Source organism: Bombyx mandarina, chromosome 06 (genome assembly GCF_030267445.1).
Source record: "Bombyx mandarina strain Sakado chromosome 06, ASM3026744v2".
In the NCBI taxonomy this organism is placed as follows: Eukaryota; Metazoa; Arthropoda; class Insecta; order Lepidoptera; family Bombycidae; genus Bombyx; species Bombyx mandarina.
In genome coordinates this window covers 9966757-9986099 of record NC_143213.1, presented here as the reverse complement: position 1 = coordinate 9986099, position 19343 = coordinate 9966757, and the positions used below count along the sequence as shown (strand labels likewise).

Sequence of the window (19343 nt, the reverse complement as noted above, 5' to 3'; positions counted from 1 at the left end):
TTCGCACTTAATACGAATACAATGCATTGTACTCCCGGACGATTTAACCGCCATTGTTACTAAAGCCCCGGCTTTGGTAAAAGCGAAAACTTTTTTAAACGTTTAACATTTTCCACGAAATTTATCTTGTTACGATGCCAATTTGCGAAGTTATGGAAATATTTCGTCGATTCTTTTAAGCTTTGACTCTTCGTTCTGTGCAATTTAATATCCGAAATCTTTGTTCGCCGAAAGTATGTAACAATGTGAAACTGATTTCTTTTGGTGATTACTACATTCGGTACTTGGAGAAATTGGTGGTCACTGAAAAGGTCGAGAGCAAGCGACCAAGAGGCAGGAACCGTTGGACGGACCAGATTCGTGCAGCCCTGGATACCACAGTGCACGATGCTTTGCACTCAGCTACAGATAGGAACAGATGGCGGTGCATTATAAAAAACAAACTGTTTCAAGGCCATGACCACGACCCTCAGTAATGTGGAAACCGACGCAAGGAGGAGGAGACATTCGGTTTCAAAGGAGCTTACTTACGATCCTGTCAAAACAAAATTATTGATTATTATGTTGAAAGTATTGAAATTGGAATGGGCCGTTTTAGAATTTTTTTTGCGACACGCCCATTTTCATTAGAACGTTAAGCTGAAACTAATAACAGGTTTTAATTATTCATTAATCAAAACGAAAACTGAATTAATATGTGCAATAGAAGTCGTCGTGGCCTAAGGGATAAGACGTCCGGTGCATTCGTGTTGAGCGATGCGCCGGTGTTCGAATCTCAGGCGGGTACCAATTTTTCTAATGAAATATGTACTCGGCAAATGTTCACGATTGACTTCCACGGTGAAGGAATAACATCGTGTAATAAAATTGAAACCCGCAAAATTATAATTTGCGTAATTACTGGTGGTAGGACCTCTTGTGAGTCCGCACGGGTAGGTACCACCGCCCTGCCTATTTCTGCCGTGAAGCAGTAATGCATTTCGGTTTGAAGGGTGGGGCAGCCGTTGTAACTATACTGAGACCTTACAACTTATATCTCAAGGTGGGTGGCGCATTTACGTTGTAGATGTCTATGGGCTCCAGTAACCACTTCACAACAGGTGGGCTGTGAGCTCGTCCAACCATCTAAGCAATAAATAAAAAAATAAAAAAAAAAAAGAATTAATATGTGGTGTTTGAGTCTCGAAGCGCGCGTGAAAACACAAAGCAGCCTTAAATTTATTACTAAATTAAATAAAGCAACATAGTTTCATCACAACAGAGCGAACATATACATACATACACACACGTATTTCAAATTGGAACATTGAAAAGTAAACAAGTAGGACGCTTCGCAAACCCAGCATTGAATGTGACTTTTCAATTTACTCTAAACCAATTGAAATTTTACATTTACATTGTATAAAATCGAGTCAGGATTGTGAAAATGACTAAGCAAACTTTCTACAAGCGCTAGTGTGTACTCGGTAACAAAAGTGGTTGTTACTCGGTAACAAAAGTGGTTTTTACTCGGTAGCAAAAGTGGTTTTCGAATTTAGTTAAACACCACAAATGCTTTTCCACAACTATTAAAAGGTATCTTCGGGGTTTTTTTTGTAGAATGAAAGGGTCACGGTTGATCTAGATATGCCGTTTAACTAGAACGAATTTTAGTTTCCTAACGACTGCTCGATCCTAGACGAGGTTTTTTTGCCTACCTAACTACCATTAGCCTCAAGGGCCTATTTTGTTTCGCCATGACTAGGCGATTGCGAGGCACAGTCTGAAAGGATTTAAGAAATCCGCCCTAGCAAAAGCAGTCTATATGTCTATATCCTATTTCAATCACTATCTATTTTCTTTTTTTTTTTTATTGCTTAGATGGTTGGACGAGCTCACAGCCCACCTGTTGTTAAGTGGTTACTGGAGCCCATGGACATCTACAACGTAAATGCGCCACTCACCTTGAGATATAAGCTCTAAGATCTCAGTATAGTTACAAAGGCTGCTCCACCCTTCAAACCGAAACGCATTACTGCTTCATGGCAGAAAATAGTCACGGCGGTGGTACCTACCCGCGCGGACTTACAAGAGGTCCTACCACCAGTGAATCTACCACCGGATCCAAATCGCGACCCATAGAGAAGATCCAGCGAGATACTGAATGAGTTGTAGCTATGGGTTAAATTACTTGTCGAATTCTTCGCCGCATTTGACGAGTTCAACGAGAATCGTGACCGCATTGGTTGGAAAGCCTAAATGAAAACGCAAAAAAAGCAGGGCAAGTGTTTCGCCAGGATTCGCAATTACACGCTTAGGGCGACCACGACTGTACGTTGCCCCGTCGTCTGGGTTAAATATAAAATTTGAGGCAGCCACAATAACAGTGCTATCTTGTCGCGCTGCTTTCTCGAAGAAGCAGAAGAGGCCCAACAGCTCATGGGCAGATCTAGATTACAATATTCGTTAAGAAACAGCTACAGCTACAGTCGTAAGTGTCACATCCAGCTCTTCAGCGAGTAACAAATGTTATAATACAAACTATAAAATAAAGCCATCTACATGTTATTTTTATTGTTTTACTATTTTCTACTACTACAAGTAGGATGTATAAGAGTTCACATGGATTGGTTGCACTGCTTTGTTTGTGTTAATCTTGTGTTAGATTAAATCGCCTAATGTGAGATTGTGGGTTGCGAAAGTTCATATACCAGCTGGCAAATGGATCAGTTGGTTACGCAGAGATTTTAGTGCAAACGGGACTGTCTTACACATTTTTACTGTATTCAAAATTTTTGATATTTGACTTTTTTAACATTTCAGATATAATAGTGTTATACGTGTTTGTACGTGTTTATTATTATTATTTTTTTATTTATTAACCTTTTTTTTTGTATCTATTTTAAATTTGTATGTGAATTGATGGATTATTATTATATGATACATAAATGAATTGAATTAAATTTCAATCTTCTGCGGTAACCCAAAATTTTGCACGTAGCGCTCGTTGAGAACATTCGTGGCCAGAACATTTCAATGATCAGGGAGAGGAACACTTGCTATTTTAACTACTGCGACCATAACATTTATTTGTTTAAACTAATCTCTCATTTGTCTTGTATGGCTGTAATGTTCTTGAAACAGTAACCCCTTCGTTGTTGCTTCTTATTTTGTACTATGATAATTTTTTGGGTCCTTTATCGTACTTTATGGCGTTCTCTGTGCTTAATCGCCAAATTGATTGTAGAATCTTTCGCTTGCATATAAATAATACTGAATTCTATACTGATATTGGATTTTAAGCTAGCCGTAAGTATAACAATAAGTTAAAAAGAATACAAAATTAATTATCTATCCATGGTAAATAGTTCAATTTACGCTGAACTTACTCTACACTCTATTTATCGCTATGTTTTTCTTCAAATGAGTTCTGAAAACAGTTTTCAAATAGTAGGCTGCGAATTAACTATTGTTTTGGTATTCTTGATATCTATGAGTTACATTAAGCTACTTAGAGTTATGTAGACAGGCAATTGTGAACCATTGTGGACAATTTTTGATGGTCAAACCGAATTCTTCAAACCGATAATGTTTTTTAGACACATTGCTCGTTTGGCTGTGTATTTGACAATCAGATATCTAATAAACACATATAAATTCTACACGAATAAAAAACCAATAAACAAACGAATTTACAAACGAATTTTGTGATCTATATGTTGGAAGGCGTTGTTTCCAAAAAAAAAGGCTTAACATTTGTTTTTCTGAAACTCATAATATTTACAATGAAAACATCATAATATATCTTGTAGCTTCCGGCAGTATATTCTCCGGAGTGTCGAATAGGTACGGTTTATGGACCGTGAATCGCGATATCACCGAATGCCTTCGGGCCACGGCTACAGATCACAAGTCAGTTTACATATAAGCGTAAACATAATTTAGATCTAGTCGGAACAGAGGAGAGAATGAGTTCGTTCGTGAGAAATATCCGTAATTCCTTATTAATGTTTATCTCTGCCAAATATTTTGAGATTAAATACGTTATTATTGATCTTAGTAATGCCTACCTACCTATCGTTCAGTTAAGAAAATTTATTACGTTGTATTAAAATTATGGTCACAATTAACGTTTTATTACGATTTCATTTGAAATTCGGGCGGGTCTTGTTAACTTCAAATTCTAAAGATAGATAAATATCCAGTGGTCTATTATATATTTTATTTATTTATGTATTGCTTAGGTGGGTGAACCAGCTCTAAGCCCATCTTGTGTAAAGTGGTTACTGGAGCCCATAGACATCTACAACGTAAATGCGCCACCCACCTCGAGATATAAGTTCTAAGGTCCCAGTGTGGTTACAACGGCTACCCCACCCTTCAAACCGAAACGCATTACTGCTTCACGGTAAAAATAGGCAAGGGTGGTGGTACCTACCCGTGCGGACTCACAAGAAGTCCTACCAGTAGTAAAAGTATACATATAACATACAGTACAAAAATACATGTACAAAATTAGTTTGAAGATACACGGTTTTATGGTTGTGATATTTTTCGTCATTATTCGGTTTGAAGAGGGAGGCAATCGATGTTATTCTTTCATCGTGGAAGTAGTTCGTGAATATGTATTAGATATAAAAAAAAATATATATATATACTAACATAAAAAAAATGTTCCTTGTAAAGTTTTTAATCCCAGTATAGCTGTATCACTATTCGTTACGAGGTCACTGAACATCTCAGTCATTACGGAATCAAGAACTGCTCTAAAGATAATAATGGTAGGCAGCGGCTTTCCTCTGCTCCTGGCATTGCTGAAGTCCATGGGCGACGGTAACCACTTTCCATCAAGTGGGCCGTATGCTCGTCTACCTACAAAAAGTTGATGGATTTCTAGATGGACGCGGAGCAGGAACAAGCTGCTCTCTAAAAGCTTTTACGGGCCCTCTAAAAGTACAACCAAGTTTTTCTTCCAGCTAAAATCTAAATTTAAAATTAAAATTATTTGTAAGTACATATTGTGTTTTATTTTTTATTGTCTAAATGGATGGACGAGCTCACAGCCCACCTGGTGTTAAGCGGTTACTGGAGCCCATAGACATGTACAACGTAAATACGCCACCCACCTTGAAATATAAGTTCTAAGGTCTCAGGTATAGTTACTGTGTCAAAAAAAAAATATTTTTCGGGTAAGCTAATCGATTCATTTAAAATTTCTCTGGTAATTATTTCTCTCGTACATAGCACATTAAACAGGGAATGAACTGTACGGCCGCGGGTAATCCGCACAAGCGGCTAAATGACGCTACCGCTGACGCCGCACTCAATGTTTGCACGTCAATTTAACTAACAATCCAATTAGCTTCGGGCACAGAAACAGAATACTAATTGTTCATGTCCGGGAATGCGAAACCTATAAACGCAGCGAGTGAACGGAGAAAACAAAAAATTGAATTGATTATTTTGACAGTTTGAAAATGGAAGCGCTTGAAGCGATTTGTTCGACTGACAGTTTCGGTGATAAAAAAAAAAAACAGTCTGGCCTATAAATTGTTAGGTAACGAAACTACGCAGTGGCCTGTATTTTTAAAAACATTGGAAAAATTTTGATGGGTTTCAACGGCTATTTTCAAAATTCTACTAAATATATCATTTCATTAACAAACATTTACTGGTGGTAGGACCTCTTGTGAGTCCGCGCGGGTAGGTACCCACCACCCTGCCTATTTCTGCCGTGGAGCAGTAATGCGTTTCGGTTTGAAAGGTGGGGCAGCCGCTGTAACTGTATAGTTAACTTATAGTTAACTGTATAGTTACAGCGGCTCTCAAGTATTTGAGACCTTAGAACTTATATCTCAAGGTGAGTGGCGTTGTGAGCTCGTCCGCCCATCTAAGCAATAAAAAAAATCCTGATATTTTCGATCACCTTATGTTTTATAAGAAACGTATATTTAATTAGTAGTAAAGAAAAAGAATAGTGCTCTTAGGAATTATTTACGATGATTTCGTCTTCGTTCTTTTACCATAGCTTCATTCGCGACCGAAGCAGAGGTTATTACTGTGACTTGTTCCAAACTGATAGATAAAAGTTTATTTGTGCCTTAGCCGTTAATGGCACAGTTAGTAGCGATGAGTGGTCTCCATCGAAGTAAGCAATGAATATAATGTGTATTGCTGAATATAAACTATAGTCTATTACTAAATCAAATGTTCTTAGCATTCCAAAACCACAGAATCAGTTGTTCATGAGACGAACAAAACGTCAGAAACTTCCAAACAAGTTTGTTAGTTGAACTAATCTACATTAATGAGCGGCACCTAATTTGAAAGGGTCCCTTTGAAATGTTATTGCCGGCGCCCCAATTATGACTCCAGCTAGTTACTATAGTTGAATTGCCTGGGTTTTCATAACGAAACATCTTAGCATTAGCCTCGGGGATGCCAGAGTTTTTGATTATTCCGAGTCAATCGTATGCGTAATCTTGTAGTTCTCTTTTATTATCTTTGTGTGTTCTGTAGTCTGAATGTTTTGTTTCCTTTTGAATTTACATAATAGCTACTTAAATTTTAAAACGATCAACCAACGTTGATTAAGTGTTAAGATATTTATACCTTAATATAATTTATACCTTAAGCTGCAAATTAAAATTTCCAATCAAAATACTACAAACTAATTGGTTCACAAATTAACAGCAAAAATTATATAGGCAAGTCTTTTGTGTATATCGAGTGATGTTATGGAATGTTACGTCTATTTAAATTTCTACATGAATTTTCGGAAATATCACAATGTTGATTCTGTGAATTACATTTGCGAATTAATTTGCTTTAACAATAGCAATGGTTGTTGAAACTGAACTAATTTCTGTTATTTTATGAATAATTGAACGTCGTGTGTTAGATACATCGTGTATTTGTGATTAATAGATGTTAATTTTTTTTAACAATTTTACCCAAATTAAAATCCAACCTTCAAAATAAAAAATTTGACATCCAAACTGAAACGTTCTCGCGTCAACCCGGGGAACCTGCCTGCAGATGAGATAATAACGAATACACCCAGACTAGAAACACCAAATGCCGTTAACAAAAATATAGAGTTCGACCGATAATCGAACCTGGACCCCGTGATATTCTAGTCAGTTCAACAACCACAAGACTAAAGTGGCGAACAAATTACTAGAAGGATAACAAAAAAAAATTTGACTCGACGTATAGTTGAAAACGTTTCCGTGGAGAATTCACCACAAATTACGTCATACTCCTAAAAGAAAAAAGGTTTCGGTCTAAGCCTCTAGTAGAATCCTCACTTGACACAGCAAAAGCTACATAAATAACCGTGAACGAGAGAAAAACTACATGTAAAGTCTGAGGCTTAAAGCCGGAAGTTCGCCGTCCGCCGCATCCGGTTCTGTCTGCTACTGAAAGCCTTTTAGTTCAATTTACCGTAAAAAAGAGACCAGTTCGTTCCTGTGTTTTATGCTTCAGCAATTGCTTTCGTCTTTGAACTTGTAATAAGCTGTAATGGTTTTGATATTCTCCGCTCTCAATAATTTCAAAGTGATGCATTATCGTATCGCGATATTTATAGTAACTCTGCCAAATAAAGATAATATCAAGATAATAAACAAAAATCTACGTCTTTTGAGTGTATTTTTTTATTGCTTAAATATGTGAAAGAGTTTACAGCACACTTGGTGTAAAGTGGTTACTGGAGGCCTTAAAATCAACATCGCAAATTCCGGTACTGACCTTGCTACGTCAATGCTAAGTATAAGGCTAAGAATAAAAATTCCCAACCCTTTAAACTGGAAAGCATAACTGCTTCGCAGCAGAAATGAGCGGGGTGATGGTACCTACCAGTGCGGGCTCACAAAACCCCCTACAAATTTTCATACCTGTATATACACACAATAATTTAAATATATTAATTTATTTTTTTTGGATTGAAAGATTACTTGTGGCCCGGAGGCCATTCCGGTTTCACCAGGATAGGTGGGTGAGCAAAGGCTCAGCCAGGAGGGACAGGATTTGCTAACAGCTACTCAAAAGCCTTCGGAGGAGACCTGACAACTCAAGGGCAAGTGCTTCGCAAATGAATCTTATTGTATCATTATCATCAGCCCATAGCGGTCCACTGCTGGACTTATATAGGTGCCATTTTGTATACTGTAAGTATACCACAAACCGGGAGAAGTGGCGATTGCTCCTGAGGCGCATAACATCTGCCTACAGCAATGATACTGAATGACGATCGCAACCACTCTGACAAGAGTGATACGACAAAGGAAAAGTATTAGGTACAGGGTTATTAAATGAACGGCTTTACCAAAAGGGTCTAAGGTCACATTTTCTGATTAATAGTTGGCAGTCTATTATCGTGTACGATCGTATCATACTAGTTGCCCAGAAGTCAAACTAGAATTGTACCACTCCGTGAGTGTCGTGAAAGCTTAAAGATTTAACGGAGCAAAATGAGTAACATTTTTCGGGCTCTACAGACGTCAACAGTCCGCTTTGGTGGATGAGGCGTATCGAGGGCGTGCAAGAATCGGTGCCACAGCCTTATTTCTGCTTCGAAGCAGTCAAGAATTTCAGCTTGAAAGATTACAGCCTTTGTACATCTTCTTCTTCTTCTTATTTCTTTTCTATTACCCTCTGCTGAGGTGTAGGGCTCGAATCAAATACTTCCATTTACATCGGTCTTGGACAGTCTGTTTTAACTCTTCCCACGTCACGCCCAAGAAACCCAGCTCCAGAGTGAAGCCAAGTTGTTCTGGGATGGCCTCTCTTTCTTTTGCCAGACACTTTCCAGGTCAGGGATCTCAGGAAACGTGGGTATCGGGTTTTCTTAATATGTGACCAATCTAATGTCACTTCCGCCTAAGAATCTCCTTCTCTATTTGTGTCTACTTGGTGATCCTCCACAGCTCTTTGTTAATGATCGTCTCAGGCCAAAAGCTTTTCAAAATCAGAATTTCAAAACCTTTGTACACATACAATTGAATATTCGACCATATTTCTCGAAGCAACTACTTAATAGCAGTTAACAATAATTGTCTATCGTATTGGTAGGAAATCAATTAAGCAAATAGATTAACTAAATAAGTCAATTAAAAAGGAACTTTGAACGGAATTTATTCACATCATTTGGTTGTATAAAATTATTTACAACTCAAGACAAGTTAAATAATAGATAATTTGGAGCGCTAATTGCCTTCCTAGGCACTATTTCTCAGACGTTGCGAATTAATCGCAATTAACCGAAGCATTTAGCTGTACGTCATTTTCATTTGTGAATACCGAAGGCATTCTGTTCATTTTCCTTAAAGAGAAATGATCGTAAATAAGGGAATTCCTTTGTCGCTTTGTGTAGGGGCAAAGCTGGAATAGTTATCGATCCATTAGGAATTCAAATTGGTATTTATGAAGCCTGAAACTTGCTCATTGAATTGTTTATTGCGGGAATGAGATACTCAATGCTTCAAATTATCATCCGTTGAGTCGTGTTTGGACATGTTGTGTTTAGGAGGTGGTGGAAAGAGTACCTGCCTGCCTCAACTAACTGATCGGGTCCTATCTGGAGATCAGATTGGTCTTATGCGCCGGACACGGTGGAGTTTTATAACGGTCGTGTGCGGTTTTCCACAGGGATTTGTCCTTGACCTTCTGCTGTGGGGAATGACTGGGCCATGTGGATCACTATGACATCATTTGAGAACTAACAAAGACACTAACACTTTTATTAAAAATATCGGTACTTAAAGATTAGTTTTCATTAAAAAAATGATTTTCTTTAGTCAGCTAACATATACCTCGAAATGGTTTTTTAATTAAAGAAAAAAGTAATTATCCATTACAACGTTTAGAGATACACGAATATGGACACACCATATCTGTTTGAGTGGATTATTGATTCAATGAATAAAAACGAGATTTAAAGAAATGTACAAATAAAATAATGTATAAATTTAAAGGATTATCTGTCATGTGTAGACACAGTGCCGTGACATTTTTACGACAGCTCACATTACTTATGGATATAACAAAAGTGCTAGCAAAAAAAAAGAGCAGTATCTCCTTATACCGTGATAATGAGATTTTCACGAGTATTATTGCTTTAATAACAGTTTCATCATTGTTGGTAGATAGTTTCATAGCATTTGTTATTTGCGAGAGGAATCTTAGCGGATCGTAATATTGGTAGAGTTAGTGTTATTGTGAAAATAATAGGTGTACGAGAAGAATTGTAGGAAGCGCTTCATAATATATAAAGAGAAGGCAATATTAATAAAACACATAGTAGGCATATAATAAACTTATACAGATAATTTGAGGACTCATACAATGTATGAATTTCGAAAACAATTCTGATAGGACGTTTTGTGATGCAGTAATACTTTCCAGTTTGAAGGGTGGGTTTTCCGTTATATTATATTTCGTTATATATTGTGCGGTATGCTATATATGCTATGTATTAGACTTCATATTACAAGATGATGGCATTTACGTTGTGAAGTTTATGGGCATGGTGGTGGGCGATAACCAATTTAAGCTCAAGTGGCCCATATATTCAATCGTCCATCCATTGAAAAAGAAAAAAAATTACCTTACTTCATTTTAGGCAACCCTTAACAGATTATGCGAAAGACAATATTTGCATTTAATACGCAAACATCTGTATTCAAACGCAATTTCTCGAAATTTCCTCATAAGAAGAAGGGAAGTCGTCGTGGCCTGAAGGATTAGACGTTCGATACATTCGTATCCAGCGATGCACCGGTGTACGAATCCCACTGGCAAGTGCCAATTTTTCTAATGAAATACGAACAAATGTTCACGATTGACTTCCACGGTGAAGGAATAGCACCGTGTAGTAAAAATCAAACTCGCAAAATTAAAATTTGCGTAATCACTGGTGGAAGTACGACTTGTGAGTCCGCACGACCAGGTACCACCACCCTGCCTATTTCTGCCGTGAAGCAGTAATGCGTTTCGACTTGAAGGGCGGGACAGCCGTTGTAACTATACTGATACCTTCGAACTTATATATCAAGGTAGGTGGTGGCCCTTACGTTGTAGATGTCTATGAGCTCCGGTAGCCGCTTAGCACCAGGTGGGCCGTGTGCTCATCCACCCACATAAGCAATAAATAAAAAAAGATCAGGAACTTAATCTAATTCACGGGTTAATTTATTCTTTCGATTCTTTCAAACTAATTCTATCTCTGTTCGAACGAGGCTCATCTCCTTCATTGCAAATCAATATTATCAATGTTCACATCAACAATAATTTTAACAATAACAACAATGTTAATAGAAACTTTCAATAAATCGTAAATTTTTGTTTCGTTTTTTGGCTTCAGAATTCAACCTTCAATTTGTATATTTTATAAATTTTTGCAATTTGCAATTTTCGCAACAATTTTTCATATAAATTCTAATTGCTTATAGTGTAATTGAGTGTTCCGAGCTAAATAGAGGGTGGTGCGACGGCAAACCCATTACGATATTAAAACCGCAAATGTTGCTGATCTAAAGGCACTGACACAGCGTGAACTAGAAGACTTTTGGTCACTTTAATTCATTAATGACTTGATTCATGAATGAGTTTCTCACTATAAGTTTGTGAAAGGAAACCGAAATCTTAGTTATTGGGTCTGAATCTAGTCTTAGTATTTATAAAAGCGTAAATGACTATTTGATTCCTTTTGAGATCACGAGCATATTTCGGAGATTGTATCTAATCCAAAATTGTTTTTATTGTGTTTTTATAGCAACGTATCTGATTATATGAGTAGTCATCTGCAAGACGGGTCGTCGTACCCCCTTACGGGGGCACGGAACCCCACTGCTCGAGCAGAAGCTTCCCGCCTTGGAGCAACGGAGTAAGGCGGAGCGGAGCTGCGTACTGTGTCTGTCCACCGGAGCGGAGCAAGAAAGTAATGCGGAGCGGAGTTTAATACCTACGCGACGAGTCAGTAGTCATCTGTAATTCAAAATTGCTTTTATTTACTTTTATAAGCAACTCATCTTAACGTAACGATTATGAGTAGTCATAATAGCTCATCGACATCAAAAATGTCAGGACCACATTAAAGTCGTGGGCTCATTTCGAACCTTTTGAAGAAGAACATTTCATGGCACTCACGAAACACTATAGTGAGTAAGTAAATAGGAAGTAAATTAAACAGTAAGGAAATCATGTCTTGAAACGAATTGTGGGTAAGTTTCGAGGATTTTTTTATAGAAGCAGTGTCGAAGATCATTCCATTGCCCCTATCAATGGCAGTTGTGACTTTAAATGCTTTACTACGAAGTCTGGCTTCGAAAAATCTTAAATCGACTATCACTAAAGATATTATGTACATATACTTGAACTGGACTGCAAAAATGAAATATAAGGAATCGATAATAGCTACCATAGGCTTCTAGAATACTTCAATTATCCGGAGCATCCTGTATTTGCATGATATTTAAAGTGTAATATTTAAAGGTCACCATTGAATATTAGCTTTGATCAACTAATATACTCCTAATATGTACTTAGTACGAAAATAAATTTGTCGTTTTCAATAGTCGCTATTGTGTTACGATGTTGTTATTTACTTAACGTTCCTTGGGCACGGAAACTTAAGTTATGTAGAAACAGTCTTTATTAAAACACTGTTAAGAGCTATTTTTTGTGAACTCACCTTTACTTTTCGTTGGTAAAGTGTAGCGTGCCCCTAACGTGATAATATCGGTGCAGTCCGCATTACAAACTCATTTACTACAAAAGCTTGGATCGTGTAATTGAAGTTGTGAAACACGTTTTCTCAATAAAACGTAATGTGGTGGAAATATTAGAAATTCTAATTGTCAATTGAAAAACCCAATGCGAATAATTCACAGTAGAGCTAATCCTCTAATTTTAAATGCAAGAATGAATCAAAAAATTGTTAGTTTATTGAATTTTAATTAAATTACACGTAATCTATTAAAACCAGTGAATTAGCTTAATAAACAATTCTTTTAAGTGTTTTGTAGAAAAAGGCTGAGGACGAAATATGGCACTTAAAAAAATATATATATTATACAATGACATTATGTCATCATTAATAACACTGTATTACTTGTTCTTGTAACCGTAATTTTGGAAACTTCCCACAGTAATGTCAGTTGTTAAGTTATATTAATAGAGCACATAGTTGTATTTTAGCGCCGAACTATTCAGCAAGTTTTCATAACACGCATGATAAATTAGTCATTTCATGAACTCTAGTATTTCAGTGTGAAGTTCTTACTTCATTTACCTATATATTAATACGTGAAGCAAAAACTTTGTACCCCTTTCTACGAAAATTGCGCGGACGGAGAGAGAATATAGAGGGGGAATGCAGATTGCAATTTTTTTTATTATGCATAAAAAACACATTAAATCAGTTAAAAAAAAATTACACACAATACTATGTATTTGGCATATACGCATGCATACTATTTGTTTCTTGTCAAACTTTTCCTATTGCATAAAGTCTGTTGTCAAATTGAGAATAAATCAAATATTGTGTCTATATTCATGTTTGTCTAAAGTGTAGTCTTGGCGAAATGTGTGATTATAGAAGTATATAGTTAATAGGTTGGGGAAAAAGTATTTTCGCTTTATAATATATAATATATAATTCTTTGACAATAGAATTATAATAGTGTACAAACTTATAATTTCAATTAATTATAGTCGAATTTCGATTACCGAGGGACCACATGTTATTATAAATACTTCTACCAACTATAAATATTTAAAAAACGTGTATTTCATAAACAAAAACTCCAGATTAGATAATATAACTTACAGGGAAAAATACTCGATATGAAAATTAAAAAGTTAAGTTAAAGAGAAATTAATAGTTCATTAAAACATGGCCTTATCTTATTAAGAAAATAGCTAGTATTTTTAATCGATTTATTTTTCTCCTACTTACTTGCCGATAGTCTAAGAGGCTATTCAAGTTAAATACTGGCTGGTAGCCCTTAGGTTCAACCTGAGGGAGTTGTTAACACTGGTCCTAGCAAGAACTAGTGAAGCACTAGTACTTCGCAGAATCTACCACCGGATCGGAATCGCGACCTGCTGAGAAGATCCGGCTACAAACTCAGTGGGTTTTGTTTATTGGACTACGTGACGAAATCAAGAAAAAAGGTGGGTAGGAAAGATTTCGAAAGAGTTTTTAATAATTAGAGGGTTATTTTCAAAATCCACGAATTATAACATAAAAAGTAGCTACACTGACGAGTCATTTAAATAGTCAGTTGACTGTTATCGATAATAGAAACATAGCACTGTGAATAGAGATGAAAAAACATTTTTTTCCTAATTTTTTTTCTTGGTCTTGTAGACAGAGGACCATATGACCAACTTTATGGTGAGTAGCTACCGTTCCTCATAGACGTTAGAAATAGCAGGGTCATAGACAAGACGCTGCTTGCCACTAAGTACTATCTGCGAGCCTCGTTTGAAGAAGGACTGGCTATAGTGCTCTAAATCTGATTTGTGAATTAGATTAATGCAACAAAGATCTTCAAAATTAACAACACTTCAATTTTATATAATAGCATCATCCGATTTACCATAAAATACGAAATACGCTTTTCAACTTTACCTTTAGGGCTGACGAGAGATTTAAGTAAATTCAAGCTTTTGATTTTGTAAATGGCCATTTGATTTCTGTAGATGTCTGTTATTCAAGGCTACGTCTTTTGAAGGCTATTACATTGCTTATTAAGAATTTGTGCTCATCCAAAGAGACTGATAAGCGGAAGTTGCGTGTCGGGTTAGCCTTATTATTGAAGGTTTTGTCATATTTCAAACCAAACTTTGAATATTTTTATTAATTTACACAAACTGATGTAGAATAAACTATTTGAAATAGGCTCCAAAGAAGGTTTGTAATGGACGGGTAAAGATTCATAGAGGTATTAGGTGAACTATATTTATAACAGACAGTAATGTTGTTTTTATACAATCTTTAAAAAATAGTCCTTCTGACAAGCAAAATAAATAAGGTAAAGCACAAACTTATGTTTTACATTATGGCCAACTATCCGATTCATTCCATGTAAATCAGGGGTTCCCAAACTTATTTTGTCTACTGCCCACTTTGAGAATAAATTATTTTTTAGCACCCCCATTTTTTCAAATACCTAAAACTCACTATAGTGAGAGCTTAGTCGTTGTCTAAGAGTCCTTTTAGATGAAATTACAAATCGCCTCCTAAGCTTCTACACAACGCTCTCATTTTTTTCTGGACCTGTTACCACCCACGTTAGGCCTGCAGCGCCCACTTTGGGAAAGGCTGATGTTAATTTATAGCGTGCCCTAAGAATTTAAATACGGCTTATACTTACAGCAGGTGATTAGTCGTTCTTTTGTTTCAGCAACAGCAAAAAAGTGGACGTTTCGCATCTCGACCGCATTAGGGAATGATCTGTAATAGGTACTAATTATAAATTTCGGATACGAGGTAGATAGATATATTTTTTTATTTCTTAAATGGTCGAGCTTATTAACCTGGTGTTTAGTGTTTACCTGAGCCCATAGGCATCAACGACATAATGCCGCCATGTCGGCATGCAGGACATGTCGCGGATACAGGCGATACCCAAAATTTTGGAGGCAGGAAATCCGAGAATAGAATCTGAAAATGTGCCAGATGTTTATGTTTTGCAAAAATGAAAATCGCTTTTAAAGGGAACTGATGCGTACATTAACCTTTGTAGTCATTCCTGACTGCCAAACGTGAACCCTCATCAACACTCAGAACGTTAGGCAGGTATAAGTCTCAGCACAAAAACTAGAAATGGCGGCATGTTCTTGGTCCTGCTATCTCTTGTTTAAGAGATACATATGTGTTTTACTTTATTGCTGAGATGGGCTCCCCATACCCACCTTGATTATGAGTTCTAAGTCTCAGCTTTTACAGTACAATGGCTGCCTCGCCCTTCAAAGCGAAACGCATTACTGCTTCACAGTAGAATTAGATGGGGTGGCGGTACCTACTCGTACGGCCTCAAAACACGCCACCACCACCAGTAATTACGCAAGTTATAATTTTTGTAGGGTTTGATTTATATTACACGATGTTATTCCTTCATCGTGGAAGTCGTTCGTGAGCATTTGTTAAGTACGTATTTCATTAGAAAAATTAGTACCTGCCTGCGGGTTCGAACACCGACGCATACACTTTGCTCGATATGACTGCACTAAGCGTCTTGTCTGTGAGGCCACGACGTCTCCAGAATTGTATTCTATAACAGATACCTACCTAACGTTCAAACTGGAACGTTTATTACTGCTTGGTGGCAGAAATCTCAGGATTGTGGAACAATATGTCCTAACATCAGTGACTAGATAAAAAAAAAATCATAATTGGTAATTTTATTACGTTTACAATTATAATAATATAAGGGTCCTATCCTAGGGTACACCGCTGGTATGGCCCTCACAAGTTGTCACCACTTCATCCTTTCTTACAAGGAGCAAGCCTCCTTAACATCACTTCAGGTCAGGCCGGCTGTCCTCATCTCGCTATCCACGGTGCGTCGCCAAGTGCGACCAGGTCTACTCCTGCCAGGTGGTTGACAACCAAATTATAATGGCAATAAAATAAAAAATAAAAAAAAATTGAGGATAGCAAAAGGTTTTTTTTATTGCTTAGATGAGTGCACCCTTCAAACCGAAACGCATTACGGATTCACGGCAGAAATAGGCAGGGTGGTGGTACCTACCCGCGTGGATTCACAAGAGGTCCTACCTTCAGTATTAACCGGTTACCGGCTCAGCAATGCCTAACAGTAACGAGTCCATCGGTACTGCGGCGCTGATCTTCCGCCGGCACCTGCGGAGCGACGACGATCAACCATTCTTTTCAGTATAACAATAGTTCTTTTTTGTTTTTCAAAAGTAAAACATAGTAATGTAAACGAAAAACAAGAAAAAACAAAAGCCATGAAGAAAAAAAAAACACACAAAAAAAACATTAATAGCAATGAAACATATTAAGTTCTTGGTAATTGATACGTGTTATGTACGTATTTTAATTAAGAAAAAATAAGTAAATGAACGCGGGGCATATCGCTAATTGTTATATTTGTATCTACATCACCAAAAATAGTCACACAGTCATAGAGTATCATTTACAACGTAATTGGAAACTACATTGAGTTGATCATTAGTTGCTTTGGCTAAATATAATCTATATGTACGAGGAATTGCTTTGGGATGTACGGGGATCCTGCTTGCTGGGAACCAGCTTATCGTATTACTTCTGCAGGGCTGCCAGTACACTAATAAAGAATTCGTATAAAATCATCAATAAAGAAACACAAGATTGTTAATTGAAAATTTATTGTATTGTCATTCTAAATATTTGAGAAAATAATTACTCTAATTCTTGTTGGTTATTCGAAGACACTATCGCAAAATCGACCAGGTATAATAGAAATCGTCTCAGAACATGATACACCCTTCTATAGTACTAGTACTACTTGAGATACAGGTTTTATCACCTAGTTCTAGCACGGATGCAAATAATCATGGTGTTTCTACTTATTTATGTTAACAATAAATAAATAAAATAAATAGTGCATACAGGCACATTAACCTTTTTGTTAATACCGTTCCAACATTATTAAATACATTATATACCTAGCTTTCAGTAAGCTTTAGATTAGCAGTCTTATTTTTAATCAGTTATTGCTGCCATATAGTCCCGTTATAACAGGATTGCCAGGAATTGATATATCTTCTGAAATGAATAATAAAAACATTACAAAAAATACAATATTTCGTAGTAAAATATGTATTTAATGTTACTACACATTCCAACAAAAATAATTGAATAAAAACTACACTTACAATAATCCTATTTTATGTTTTTTCTTTAAATTTCAGTCTACATTTGATGTAGAATAAACGATCGTGGTAATTAAAGTTCAGGTACATTTGAATTACAAAGAAGAAATAAAAATAATATCGAAGCTCGTATGTAATATGTATGTAATGTAATATTTGTAGACAAAAGCGGTATAATTTTGCCAACAAAATTGGAGTTAGTCCGAATTGTAGTGTCAGTGAAATAATTTGATTTTAAATAATCTATAATTATGCTCTATATGACCATCAACCCTGTACGATTCCACTGCATTGCATCGCGTTCACGTTGAACGTTGAGCTGAAATCAGTATCTGTTTACACTTTTGATCAATGTTCCAGATAATTCTATCGATTCTGCTTTCGAGTTTCTTGTTTGGAATTGCAATCTACAACCGTCGCATGATTCGTTGTATCGTTTATTTATTCGGAATGTTTCGTGTTCGTGCACGAATAGCTGGATTTCTTGAAAATCGTTTATTCCATTTTCGACGTGTTGTTTATTACTTATTTTGTTTACATCAATAACTTTGTTGTATCTAGTATTATTTAACTAATATTGATAAAATATCCAACAACAATTTTCCTACGGATATGATTCTCATGTTCCGTACTCATTGCGTCAATGCTGAACGTAGTTATTTCTAATGAAGTCGTCGTGGCCTAACGGATAAGACGTCCGGTGCATTCGTGTTGAGTGATGCACCGGTATTCGAATCTCAGGCGGGTACCAATTTTTCTAATGAAATATGTACTCAACAAATTTTCACGATTGACTTCCACGGTGAAGGAACAACATCGCGTAATAAAAATGAAACCCGCAAAATTATAATTATAAATTACTGGTGGGAGGACCTCTTGTGAGTCCGCGCGGGTGGGTACCTCCACCCTGCCTATTTCTGTCGTGAAGCAGTAATGCGTTTCGGTTTGAAGGCTGGGGCAGCCGTTGTAACTATACTTGAGACCTTAGAACTTATATCTCAAGGTGGGTGGCGCATTTACGTTGTGGATGTCTATGGGCTCCAGTAACCACTTAACACCAGGTGGACTGTGAGCTCGTCCACCCATCTTAGCAATAAAAAAAAACAGTCTTCTGTTGACTACAGTCCGCCAACCAGCCTAACAGTAACTGTTAAATGTTAATTGGAATTTCGAGGTTGACCCGATGTGGTAGGATCAAGAGATGAGGCTCCGGTCTCTAGGTCCATACCTTAAACATTGCCAGTATTCATTTTTCCTAATCATCTTTCTTTCTAAGTGACATGTAATATAAATCAAATGTTTTCACATTCAATATCTCCAAACTAGAATTTCCTCGTTTCTTATTAGTTAATGGAATCACACATACAGGATACAATTAGAACTTAAATGTCGATTATTTTAAAAAAGATATTAATTTCGACACGAAATCGATATCAGAAAATAAACGAGATATCATACATTCAAAACGCACAAAG

The 19343-nt window shown here is 36.6% G+C and overlaps 1 long non-coding RNA gene across 1 annotated transcript in view; it reads left to right on the top strand.

Moving 5' to 3' along the window:
• LOC149502829 (uncharacterized) overlaps positions 1 to 18966 on the top strand; it is a 510125-nt gene extending 491159 nt beyond the window's left edge. The window contains exon 3 of the long non-coding RNA XR_016323221.1: positions 18820 to 18966. This is a non-coding gene — a long non-coding RNA (uncharacterized LOC149502829). The remainder of the gene's footprint in view (positions 1 to 18819) is intronic.
• The last annotated feature ends 377 nt before the right edge of the window (positions 18967 to 19343 follow it).